Source organism: Typopeltis vanoorti, chromosome 12 (assembly GCF_054136105.1).
Source record: "Typopeltis vanoorti isolate ZY-2024b chromosome 12, IOZ_Tvanoo_1.0, whole genome shotgun sequence".
NCBI lineage: Eukaryota > Metazoa > Arthropoda > Arachnida > Uropygi > Thelyphonidae > Typopeltis > Typopeltis vanoorti.
The window spans coordinates 31,491,042-31,505,025 of NC_143560.1; the positions used below are offsets into that span (position 1 = coordinate 31,491,042).

Genomic DNA, 13,984 nt, shown 5'->3' on the forward strand with positions numbered 1-13,984 from the left:
ATGAAAAACCCGAGTTTCCGGGAGGAAAAACCCGCTTGCCCGTGCCAGAGATCGACTAACTCGGGAACCAGTCGAAAAAAGGCTTAGAAAAATTTCCTCTAGTTGCCGACTAGACTCGAACCAAGTCTTTCTTCATGCAGCCAAGCGCCGTAGCGTGCAAACGCCACATCCACTGAGCTACACAGGCTCTTTTTAAAAAAATCAGCTAACGTCTTTTTTTTTATTCCCGTATGTGGGGAGTAGGCGAGGCCATTTAGCCCTATTTGACTTTTGGAGACTGAGTGGGCAGTTCAATCTCCACTGGTACCAATCAGAGATAGATGGCCCAAGGCTATCACTAATCAAGTGGTACACAGTGAAGAGAGACGGCTCAAATGTGCCGCCATCTCGTGGACTATATAGTTTTTAATAATATTTTTAATAATATTATTTATGCAACAGTTTTTAAATGGTAAACCCCTTGTATTCCCATTCCTTTGATTTGCTTGTTTCTACACGCTGATCATGCACTGTTATTTTCAGGACAAAATATCTGTACTTTCATTTCATGAAAATTAATTACTGTGGTTATCGTGTAATTTATTGTTTATATTAACTCCTAGGTTGCCTCGACCCATATTCACTTGCATTCCCCTAAACATTGTAGTGTTCCTGACTCTGCACTTCCGAACTCTCAGTTAACTACACTTCCTCAAGACTCCTGATCCCAAATCCATTCCAATGCAAACCATCCACCTTATATAAATTCTTCCATCAAATTCACTCCACACCATTCCTCCTGTATAGTCACCTCTATCATATCATATCATGGAAACAGACTGACAGTTTTTACTTTCTCACTCTTCTTTTCCTAGCAACTCTTTCATATCTTCTAACCTACCGCACTTGTCACTTGCAAAAAATCATTTGTACCTGCCTAAAAACATCTCTTTTATCTTTACTCGTTACATCCATAGTGCAACTGGAAGAATGATGATTCATCATTCTTCCCATCATCGTGATGGGGGAAATCTTTATATGGACCTTTTCAATCGAAGGCGAGTTAGCCAATCTCATACAGAGGTAGCGGGGTTTTTTCTCCCGGAAACTCGGGTTTTTCACAGACAAATCGGTCCTTCTGAACACATGCAATTTACAGAAAAAAAAATACTAGTTGTGGTGGTGGGCAGTAGATAGCATTGATATAGATGATTGATAGTAGAGGTTCGATGTAGTGGTGAAGTTGTAGGTGTCCTCCCACGATGAGTCTACGGACTCCTTGGAGGTGTCACAAATAATAATAATCATCAGTGTCACTAACATTCTCAATCTTGGCACCAGGAAAACATCATTTTGTCACACTCTCCTCAAGCACTCCTCTTATCAATGAATCCCCAACTCCATTTTCTCTCCACCTGTATCACTCCTCCTTTCACTTCTGTGTCATACCATCCTCAAGCATTTCTCCAACCACTCAATTTCACCTTTATCCTGTGGATAATTCCACTGGTGTATCCTTTCCATTGCCATCTGGTCAGGCTCTTAATTTTCCCATTATTTCATTCATATAGTAACACAAACCTTGCCAGTCACATTATAACACATTTTATCTTTCAACTAATCACTGACATTCTTCTTATTCTCTTCACACTTGTGACATTCACTCAAACAAAGACGTTCTACCATAAATCTCTGTTCCTACGAAGTGCATACATTTCACATATGCTGCAATGAACAAAATCATGTAAATTAAAATTGCCCACCATTGCTTTGTGTAACAAAAAAAAAAAAAAGAATAATAATAATAAATAAATAAATAAAATAAAAGATGTGAAAACCACAAAATTAGGCACACTACCCTTACATTTAGTCAAAGAAACATTCATAAATGCAATAACTGCAAAAATACTGAGTTAATTATTAACAATATTATTATCATCACTCCTTTAAGAGGGTATTTCCTGTAGTTCTACCTATTCCTTTTGGGAAATGAAAAGGCATCGGAGTATTTTTTTATGTCACTCCCGATCCACAAAAGGTTGTAAACCTATAATACATTAGTACTGTGGAAGGGCCAAGTAATTTTTTATATTAATTTTATATCAATTTTTATTTGCTTAAATTTATTTTTTCATAATTCAGAAACACTGCTACAGATATCATACATGGAACTGTTTTACCGAGCCCCTTCACACCTCAAATAAGTATGGCAATGAAATTCATCTTCCACCTAAAGACAAACACCTATGTCTAGGAGTGATCTGAACTCTCAACCTGTGGAATGGATGGCAGATATGCAAATCATGCAACCAACAAATATTTACTTTATGCATTAAAATTTTATTACAATAGTATAATACAGTTATCTCATTTTCCATTCTTATATTAGAATATTTTCTTTGTAGCAAATACAAATGGTAAATAAATATACATTTTTTTAAATCAAAAACTGTTACTGTAAAACCGAACGTATAAGTTGGGGAAGAAATCAGAGATTTTTTGGTAATTTGCTCTGTTTCTCGTACTAGTTCATACGACCTTCCAAATCATTCTCATTAACATCCTTGGCCATGATGACTACAAAGTATGAATTATAAAAGGTAATTTACAAAACAATGATTCAGCATAGAGGTTGGGGAAATTTTCATTGCCAATGGTTCATCTTTGGATACTTTTTTTCAGGGAGTGCATGATTTCAACTAGAAAGACATGTAGGAACATGACAGTCAAGAATGTATTATTTAGTGTTCAGTGAAATTCTCCAATTCTCAACTCATTACTTTCGATCAAAATTATAGCTCAACTAAATCCAGGATATAACTAAAGACTTGGAGTCCTACTGAAAAAACAAGCTTCTGTCAATGAGCCCCCCCCCTTGCAAATTTCTCTCCTCTCTCTCTCTCTCACACACACACACAAGCTTTAAAGTAGTTTGGTAATCGGATAGTCAAAGACTCCACCTTAAGAAAAATTGTATTAGCAGATTTATCTATCTATATTTATATATGCTATATGTGCTGAATATAATATTTTGAGGTTTTGTAGTACATCACTTTCTAAAAGCCATCTTGCACTCTGTATGGCTTAGAGAATGTCAATATAACTTCTTAACAAAATTCAGCTATTTCACATGTTCATGAATTCTCCCCTCCCAAAATCGAATTATTATTTAATCATAGATAATGTATTATGAAAGCTAAAACGCTTTCAAAAATAAGATATAAACTCTGCAGTAGATGAAACCGGGTTCAACAACAGAGATACACTTGGGCAGGGGGGAACGAATTGTTTCCCGTATTCAGAGATCCCATGGTTACGAGAGAGAGAGAGAGAGAGACAGAGAGAAATCACACACAAGATCGGTGCTGGTATTCCAATTTCATAAGCGAAATTAGACCCTGAAAGGAGATACATTTATCACTTTACAAAAATCATTGCACCAGAATGAAGGTTTCTTTCCTATTTTAATTTTGCTTCCATATATAATAGTATGATACAGAATGTAGAATTAAACTTACGTGTAAATCATATTTCCAGATTTCTTTAAATTAGGAAAGGCCAGTCAATTATAAAAGCATCTGTGTTATAGAGGGAGAAATCGATTGAGCTTTCACCATTTATTAAATTTCAATTGATGTAAACGCCACTGAAGAAGGAAACTGCTTCCGTATTATACAACTGTGATAAAATAACATCAGGATTTCTTCCATCGTAGATCTCTTCCGGAGGAGCACGAACACTCAACATCTATATACATTTCGAAAACAAGCACACGGAACAAAAATACTAACGAATGGAGGCTTCATTTGAAGTTTTCGGCACAACAGTTCATCGCAAACGTAACTATGAAACAGATATTAACAACAACGTACTAACTTCACAATTCCATATGACAACCCATTCCTAAATTTCCCCCCCATACTGGAAAACACATCACATCAATCACAACCCATGTAGTGTGCTTTAAATCTCAGCCTAGTCGTACTATCGTGGTCAGCAATGTATCTGCCGTCCTGCCACCTAGAAAGCAAATTCATAATTTTGAAGGAACAATCTCATAAATAGATGAAAATAAACAAGACATTCAATTATAGCAGTCAGTTGGAAGAAAGAAGATTAATACGATTATTCCAGCCTTAAAAATCGAGATTAAGTACAATTTAACTGAATATTGGATAATTCATAATTCTGTGCATTCCTAACCAATAACTATTCGAATGAATTCATTGATAAAGTTACAAACGAATGAATGAATTATTCGAATGAAATGATCAAGTAACCGAGATTTAGAGAATTTTACATTCAAATTACTTTATGCATTTCATCTTTCCTAAAGTCAGGCAGAGAAATCGCCCGACAGATTAGTGATCTCAGGATTTGTTCAACTGGCTGATTGTTCATCAGTCCTGGACTGAAATATGTTAAGAAAGACTGTTTTTGTGAAAAGACTAGGACGATAGAGTATCCACACTTATCCCATGTGTCCGTGTTCTCTCGGTTAGTAATCCTCTCAATACAAATTTCTCGCTCTTATTGAAACTGCAAAACTGCAAAATCATTTGAAAAAATTACTTGAATATTGTAACTAGTAAGGATGGAAAGTTTTCTCCGTGAATTTTTCTCTACCAACGCGTACAACATCGATCAGTGGGAATTTTGGAGCATTCGCCTTATAGGCATGAAATGAGGTTTTGGACTCTTGTGGAGCAGACATCCCTTGACCTCACCTGACGCTCCAGTTCATCCCAGAGGTGTACATTAGGGGGGAGATCGGGACTCTGCGGATGCCAGTAAGGTGTGATAATGTTCATGTTTACAAACCACGCAATTACAGCAGCAGCCTTTTGACACAGTGCACTATCTTGCTGAAATATACATTATTCAGTTCCGTAGAAACGCCACAAAGTAGGAAGGATTGCATGGTCCAGAATGTTCAGATATCTCTCGGACGTCAATGTTCGTGGCAACACAAACAGAGGTCCGAGGCCAAACCAGGAAAAACATGATCATACCATCACACTGCCACCTCCAAATTTCATACTTGAAGTTATTACGCACTCTGGTAAGATATATTCTATGGGCTTTAGCGGCAGCCACACGCGTCCATATGCTTGGTAGAGGGTGTTGAGTGATATTCGTAGCTCCATAACACAGCTTTCTAAGCTTCCACATCCCGCTGCACACGCTCTTTGCACCACGGAACGCGACTCCGCATTTTAGTTGGGGAAATGTAGGGTTGGAAAACTGTAATCCTACCATGGAAACCCTTGTTGTAAACCTCAGTTTACTGAATGTTTTATGCAGGGTCGTGTTCCAGTCGCTGCCCAGTTCTCCAAGTTCAACATGTCCGCGCAGTTTATACATTTTATTCTTCATAGCACCCTGAGGTTACGTTTCGTGAGTGTGGTGGGAAGCACTTGCAGTTGACTCCCTATACTTCCATCTTAGTATGCTATCGGTGATTGTTGACCTGGGAAGGCCCAATTTGTCAACAATTTGCCTAACAGACAAACTGTGACGTGACATCCTATCACAACGCCTCTTTCCAACTTTGTCTGTTCCCTTCTCGCAGCCATTTTACCCGGACACAGCTGCACTGACTTGGGAGCGTCATATTCCTTTAATGTTATACTAGCTACAAACACTTGATTTGTTACATTACACGATGCATATGGTAAATAAGGGTGTCAGTTGACTTCATTTCAAGCAGTGCAATGATATTATACTTTTGCCTCCAGAGAATTACAAAATATGTTTTATTTTTTGCTGCAGATATTACAAATCCATCGATGTCTTGAAGAGTGTTCTCATATTTTGCATTTCTGAGTTATCACCAAATTTTTGGTGATATCACAGAATTAGATCAGAGAATATTTTGATATCAGCAAAATTCTCTGCTTTCTCCAAAACACAGTGATTAAATGATCGATTACTTATCTGTTATAGTCTCAACCACTATTTTCACAAAAATATTCCCTTTCTGATGAGTGTATTTTACAGATATTTCCATGAAAACTTAGATTACCGAAAATTCAAGAGATTAGCAGAGAAAAAATAAGGCGTGCAAAGGAAGATGATTGTATGAATTGCATGAAACAGGATAAGGAGAAAAAAAATTATAATGACAATGATAGTAGTAATAATTGAAGAAAACTCAACTAATTCTTGTATCCCTGGAATTAATAATGTATAGGAAATAGAAGATCGAGAAGATGAAAACTGTGAGTCTGGTACAATACAATGATAAAAGCAAATTGAGAAGGAAATTTTCATAACTAATGCCAAATGTGGACAAATTTATTGCCAGCATACTAATAAATTATATTACATAAAAATGTGCTTTAAATTTTGTACAAATTAAATTGCAATATGTTTTGGTAAAAGTTACAAATTTCTTAAAGACAGTTAAGGAATTATTGGATAGTGCTTACAGTAAACTATGTGGAGAGACATTTCAAGTATAGAATATGTCCACCCTGAACTTCGATGCAGCTCTCACAACATAATACCATGTTTAGCACCATGTGATTCAGGAGTTCTTGAGGCAAACTGGACCACTCCTCCTCCAGATCAAGGATAAGGCCATCCGTGTTTATGAAGAGGAATTTTGAGCAACAATGTATCTCCCTATTGCGTCACAAATGTGTTCTATGGGATTGAGATCTGGGTGGCGTGCTGACCATTCGATTCGATTAATATTCTCGGTCTCCCGAAGTATCTCGACTTCTCGTGTACGATGGTGTGTGGCATTTTCATCCGTAAAAATGAATTATTCGCTTACAGCACAATGAAACATGTTCATAATGAATCGACGTTATGTTTCATAACGTCGATTCATTATGAACATAACGTCGAAGAATTTCGTTGCAATATAGTTAGTAAGCCATAGTCCCTTTTCCAGCAATTGTAGCTTGGTGTATCCATTAAGCAGAATGCCTCCACACACCACGACCTCCAGAACACTGTATATCTATCCCTTTCAAGGACATTCTCGCGATGGTAAGCAGTACCACTTTCACATCAGATCAAGTGTCGTGTAGAATCGGAATAAAGTATAAAACGATCTCATCTGTAAAGAGTGCATTAGTCCATTGGTGTTCAATTTTTATGGATGCAACACTGAAAACGTGCTCTAGAATGAGCTGTGAATAAAAGGACTGATTACAGATCTTTAGGAGTAAAGGCTTAATTGGTGCAAATATCGTTCCACAGTTTGTCGAGATAAACGCGTACCTGTGCATGAATACAACAAGCTTGAAAAATGACCTGCTGTGATGGGTCTATTACGTTTTCTGTTATTATCAAAAATCTGCCTTCATGCTGGATGGTACAGCGAGAAGGATCTCTTAGCAAACGTCTGGAAAACATTGCCTTGGTTTGAAAAGCAGCTCAGAGTCTGAATAAAATGCTATGTGAAATTCAAAGCTCTTTGGCAATATCAGTAATTCTGCAGTCTTGTTTACACTTTCCAGTAATTCTTTCCCTAGTGAAATCATTTAGTGATGTCTTTGAGACATTTCAAGACATCTCAGTTGGCAAATTTATTTCTTAAGGAAAAGAGTTTCTTTCAAACACAATTAACTTTATGCATCACTTTGCGCTTTAACATGAGTGCTACCACGTGATCCCCTTGCGCGCGATTCGAAATTTCAATGGATACCCGGTTTCTACTCGAACTCGTCAGTTATAGAAATTCCCACAAGTCGATTGGGTTGAATTTGCGGTTGCAGTCGTCAGGAATACTGTTCATCATTAGGGTTTGGACACCAGTGTACACTACCTACCAAAATTTGACTGGACATGTTAGCAATTTACAATTAATACTAGTAAGCGAACCCTAATATGTGGTATGTCCAACTTTGACTTTCATCACCTCCTACATCCTTTGAGGGAGGCTTTCCACCAATGTTCGTCAATATATATCAGGTGGCCTTTGTCTTCATCAAAGCAGCACTTAGTTCACCGACAGATCGAGGATGTGCTACTCTGGACATCAATCGCAGCTCCAATTGGTTCCACAGGTTGTTGATGGGGTTGAGGTCAGAACTCTGCACAGGCCATGGTAGGAGTTTAACACCCATCTCTTCATACTATTTCATAGCAGCTGCAGCTTTGTGCATGGGGCACTGTCGTTTTTGATAGTAACGTGGAGCCCTTCCTTTGAAAACTACAAAGTGTAGGCAGCACTTGATTATCTAGAATATCAAGGTATACTGAGTTGCCTTATGGAACCATGGACAACGACAGTGGTCCCACTCCAAACCAGCTGAATGCACCCCACACCATTACCCTTCCACCATCAAACTTAACTGTGGGTACAACACACTGTGATAATAAGCGTTCACCAGACTGCTCCACAATCTGCCATCAGATTGAAAACAGATGAACCTTGATTCAGCGATCCAGAGTACCGTTTTTCACTGGTCAATTGTGCAGTTTAGATGCTCTTCACCAGGCTGAACGGTCCGCCTTCTTCGTTTTTGTGATGTTCGGCTTGTGTGCCGCTTCTCTTCCGTGGAAACCCAGTAAATAAAGTTTTTTTTTCTACAGCATTAGGGTTAACCATGGTGTTATTGGCGCTCTGGTACTCATCACAGATTGCCTGTGCCGATTGTAGCCAGTTTTTGCGTCCCATCCGTTTTAACATATCCCTATCAGTCATCTTCGGCAGCAGCCCTGGATGTTTTCGTACAACAGTGATGCAAGAACATCTCCAAATGGAGATGTTCTTGCTGATCAACAGAGAATTGATCAACAAAGATGTGATCAACATCTCCATTTGGATATGTTGATCACATCTCCAATCGTGATTTTGGATGCTCCAGTTGAGCGGGAATGACACATATGGACATGCTCACGATTGTACATCTCTCTCTCGAATCACCGAGTTCACGTCATGTTGTCATATCACCTGTATTCAGCTTCAACCATGAAATATTGTTTCTTACTATCTGCACACCGGTTTTTATGTTATTAATAAACCTGGGATGTTCCATAACTTCAAATACCAGGGGTGTCCGAACAATTTTTAAGAGATAGTTTATATGAATTACAAGGCAGTTGCATTACAAGCTTATAGGGCGAACTGAAACCAGTGACATGACATAAAAATCTGTGAATGGAGGATTTTAGCAGTGCATGGGAAGTAGTTCAAGATATCTCAAGTAAGCAATATCAGGTCAGGAGGGTAAATCAGGTAGGGCTTTGATGGATGAGTAGTATCATTAAGCAGGAGCTACAAAAAAGAAATATTGTGGAAGATAGATAAAGACATAGATGACCATCAAGTTAATGAGTGAGTAGAAAATATGAGGAATATTGATTAAAATACTGGAAAGTTGGTCAGAGTCAGAATTCCGGAAAGGTTGGATATGATTGTGATTTTCTATGGCAGCATGGCTTTGTGAAAAATAGGACATGCTAGTAATTTATTCATTTTCTATAATAGGGTGATAGATTAGTTGTATAAAGGAAATAGCCACCCAATGGGAGAGCTGGATTATGGTAAAGTTGAGAGGATACCATACGAAACTCTATTATCCAAAATAGAACAAATAGGGATGGAAATGAATTTGATGATATGGATATGAGTGCGGATGATTGATGCATTAAACCAGTGACATAAGGAGCAGAATGCAAGAGTAAGCAGTGGATTACTGTGCTCAGTTTTGTTAGCTGACTTTCTTGGGAGATAACGAAGTCATGGAGAGGATCGTCATGAAAGTGACTAAGAAGGTGAGTAGTTTATAGAATTCGGCTTAGAAGCATTCCATAGACACACAACACTAAAGCTTGTTTGATAGGCCTAAAAAGAAGATGCCTTAGATGTCTATATGATAGAGACATTTAAGTTGCTAAAAGGATTTATAGGATTGGTCCAGAAAAAATATGTCACCACTTGTTTATAGTATACAAAAAAATGAAATCGTTCCAGGAATTTGAGCAGGTGGGTTAGCAAGGGTGTGAGGACTAAAGTATTTGTTTGAAAAATAGCAACTGGGTGGAATCGATCGCCAAAATCAGCTATGAGTGCTTACAACTTTAAGGAATGGTATGGTATCCAGTGAATAGTCTGGGTTTCTCATGATTAGTCTTTGGACTTCATCACCATGCTCATGCCACAATAATAATAATAAACTCTTTCATTCCAGAATAAGACCTTTGTAGTCCTGTAGAAACAGTATTTGCATCTGCAATGGTGTACCTTTCAAAGAAAAACTATTCTAACTTTGATTCTGGTCACTGACTAGAATATATGTTATTTCTAATGCTTTGACTGACAAGTTTCAGAGTTAATCAATCTCTGGCATGGTTAAGTGGATTCTCCTGGGGATTCGGGTTTTAATACTACAAGTGAATAAATCAGGCTGAAGATATCACACTATTTCAGACAATAATATATTGTTATGATATGGAACACTAAATGAAGGCAGTTGTCTGCCACCCTCTACCTGATGACAAATAAAATTATTAAAGTGCGATAGATGGGTCTTTATCCTGTATTTCACGATTAATTAAATAGTGAATCATGATTTTAACCGTATTTCTGTTGTTTTCCTTTTGTATACCTGTGTCAGTTTCTTCAAATGATTGCACATGATACACAGTTTTGCTTTGGAGGAGGAGTCAAATTAGAATACTGCACTATGGAATTAATGAACACTACTTTGCTACTTAGGAAAAAAAGTTCATTCTAAAAATTAACGAATTTTCTTTAGCATAAGTTCTAGATTGTTTTATAGCGCGATTGCATTCTGAAAGAAACAAAGTATCGGGAATATAGTCGGCTTCCTCTTAGTGAGGACTGGGAAGTTTGGAACATGGAAACATATTTTAGTAGAGCGGAAGAAAACTGGTTAAATATGCATCTGATGAGTACAGATTCTTTTCTTTCTTTTACACTATTGTATTGAAAATAGTTAGACATTTGTTAAAAGAAAATTTTATTCCTAATTTGAAATATTATGGTATCTAGTCTTTTTATGACCCATATGTGACAAACTCGTAATATCCTTTTTGGAAAACCAAGAGAGGGAATCATGTTTATGAAGCTAATTCTTTATATTTTCTTTATATTTTCATTTATATAATTCTTAAATCTAATTAACTGAATTACAAAGGTAACAAACGATGCATTTGTTTATTTATTTATTTTATTATTATTATTATTATTATTTTTTTTTTTTTGGAAAAATAATGACTTTCTCTACTAGGATGATAGTTAAGTTGAATTCCTTCTCCCTAATTATTTCTAATGATTTCCATATCATTAGAAATAGTGATATGGAATCCAAATTTTAAGAATTTGTACTGAAAATTTGTATTGATATTAATTATAATTCTGCTGTTACAATTCAGCATTTTCTATAGTTTTGTAATTTCATCTAGAAGATACGCAATATTTTCAATAGAATTAAAAATAAAAACTAATAGAAAATTAGACATCAATCTGCAAAGGCTTGTTTGGCTCAGTGGAAGTGGCGCATGCATCCTCCACTGTATGCCACCTGAAGATAGATTTAAGATCAAGTATAGTGGCCAACAGATGGACTTTTTCTAAGCACTTCTACAACCAGTTCCTGCGTTAGTCGATTTCTGGCACAGGTTTTTCGTCCCGTAAACTCAAGAAAATCAACCGTAGAACGCACGCTATTCCAAACAAGAACGTATCTGGTTAGGGTTAGATACCAATAGATGACAGCACTTGTTTACCAGTCTCTTCCTTGGTTACCGCTTTTAATTAATGACAGTCATGGACCAGCTATCACTGATTGGCTACTGTTGGAGATTGAAATGCCCACTCAGTCTCCAAAAGCCAGAGCTAAGGTTAAAAGACCTCACCTACTCCCTATAAGGGAAATAAACGGCGTTAGCAGATTTATATATTATTTGATTTATACATTAAATATCAGTTTGAAGTTACAAGTATAAATATGTAATGCACTGTAACAACTTTAACAATACTAATTGAGAGATTTTTATTTCATGGAAAGGAATGTAGGATTCTCTAAAGTTAATTTACTATATAAAATAAAAATGCGAACGGGCACGAGTCTAGTCATAGAATATATATTTTCCTGTCGGGTAAATGAAAAAGGTAGATGAGATTTTTTGTAAGGATATTTTGCATGCAGCTTTTTCATCTTCGCTACTTCCTCTATTTCACCCTAATGGTGGCATTGTAACATCACCTAAAGACAAGGCCAATGTCTTGACTTCATTCTTCTCTTCCAATTCCTATATCTCAAATCGTCATCTTCCTTCCCTACAGTATGGTATCTGATGACTCTGTGATCTTCCGCTAGAATGATTTCAGAAGAATCTTGAACGACATGGATACAACAAAGACAGCCGGTTGTGATGGAATCCCAACCTTTATGATCTATAGATTTGCTACTAAACTAACACCTATTCGCTATCATCTATTTGCTAATAGATGATAGCGAATATTCTGCATCTTCACTTATGTGTACTTACTTCAATGCAGACATGCGTCTGCATTGAAGTAAGTACACATAAAACCAGTTACTAAAAAGGAGATCAACATTTACCAACAAGCTATCGACCTATTTCGCTTTCACATCAGTTTTCTGTAGGTTATGGAGAAGGTTACCAACAATCACCTTCTTGCCTTCAGAACTACTATCTAATTTGTGACCACCAGTATAGATTTCGCCACTCCAGATCCACAGGAAATCTCCTTGTTTACATAACGCACCTTAGGAATATTCCATGGAAAGGTTTGGAGAATGCTATGCCATTGCTCTTGACATTTCCGAAGCTTTTGATATGGTTTGGCATGGATGCTTCTCAACAAGTTGCCATTATTTTGACTGCCTTCTTTCTTTTGAAATGGATTGCCAGTTTACTCCAGTTCGATCCCTACGTGTAATAGTGGATGGTGTTATCTTTTCCGACTTTCCTCTCAATTAGTGTTCTTCAGAGCTCTGTCATTTTACCCACCCTCTTTCTGATTTACAAAGTTTCTATCATTGCTGGAAACCGATTCATAGATTTGCTGATGATAGCACGCTCCAAGCTTCAAGATCATCAGCAGTAAGTGTCCTGAACACTGATCTCCACATGATCCTTGATTGGTATGAAAGTAAACTAGTCAACTTCAGTGCCTCCAAAACAGTTTTACTTATTTACGTGTGTAAAAAAAAAAAAAAAAAAAAAAAAAAAAAAAAAAAAAAAAAAACGACTTCAGATCTTCTCCACTTACTTTTGATGCTGTTCAAATCAACAGTGAAAACCAGTTCTCTCTTCTCGGACTGACTCTTATTTCAAATCTTTCCTGGCACAATCACATCGCCTCTATAGCATCGTCAGCTTCCAAAAATATTTGCATTCTTTTCCGCTCAAGTAATTCTCTACTGGACAGTTATTTATTCTGTATAAATCTTAAATCCATCCATCATTGGAATGCTGCTTTCATGTTTGTGGTGATGATGCATCTGAGACCTCCCTAAAATTTATTGATGGTGTTCAGAAAAGGGAAGTCCAGTTGATAATGACACATCTCTTTCAGGCTGTCTTCGGCCAGTTTCCCGAAGAAGATCTCTTTCTGCATTGTGTCTCCTGCAGATATTTCCATGACCATTGTTCAGCAGAACTAGATTATATTTCTGATAGACCCACAGGAAATAGAGCAAACAGCTGCTCAACGTTTCTTTAGAATCGAACGGCATACTCACCGAATCTGCTACTCCCAGTCATCTTTCATTCCTTCCATTCTCAGTCCTGTGGAACAGCCTTCCCTATCATTTTCAAAGGACTCTGTACTCCAGACTTTGTCCACACAAGTTATTTGTTTGCCACAGACTCATTTGTCTTTCATATATGGGATATGTATATATATAATGTAAAAGATTGTTAAAAGACAAGTACAAACGAATACTCCTAGTATTGGAAAAAAATTGTATTGCAGATGGGTATTGATATTATAATTCCATTCCTATAGGATGATTTTTAAAGCTTATTGTCTCTTTATATCGCAAAAAAT

At 37.0% G+C, this 13,984-nt stretch overlaps 1 protein-coding gene across 2 annotated transcripts in view; it reads right to left on the reverse strand.

Moving 5' to 3' along the window:
• The window catches only part of LOC150100662 (circadian locomoter output cycles protein kaput-like), a 287,332-nt gene extending 283,353 nt beyond the window's left edge, over nt 1-3,979 (reverse strand). For both annotated transcript variants that reach the window (XM_090401207.1, XM_090401206.1), the window contains exon 1: nt 3,498-3,979. The gene's annotated coding sequence lies outside the window, so the exon portion shown is untranslated. The remainder of the gene's footprint in view (nt 1-3,497) is intronic.
• Between the last annotated feature and the right edge of the window lie 10,005 nt (nt 3,980-13,984).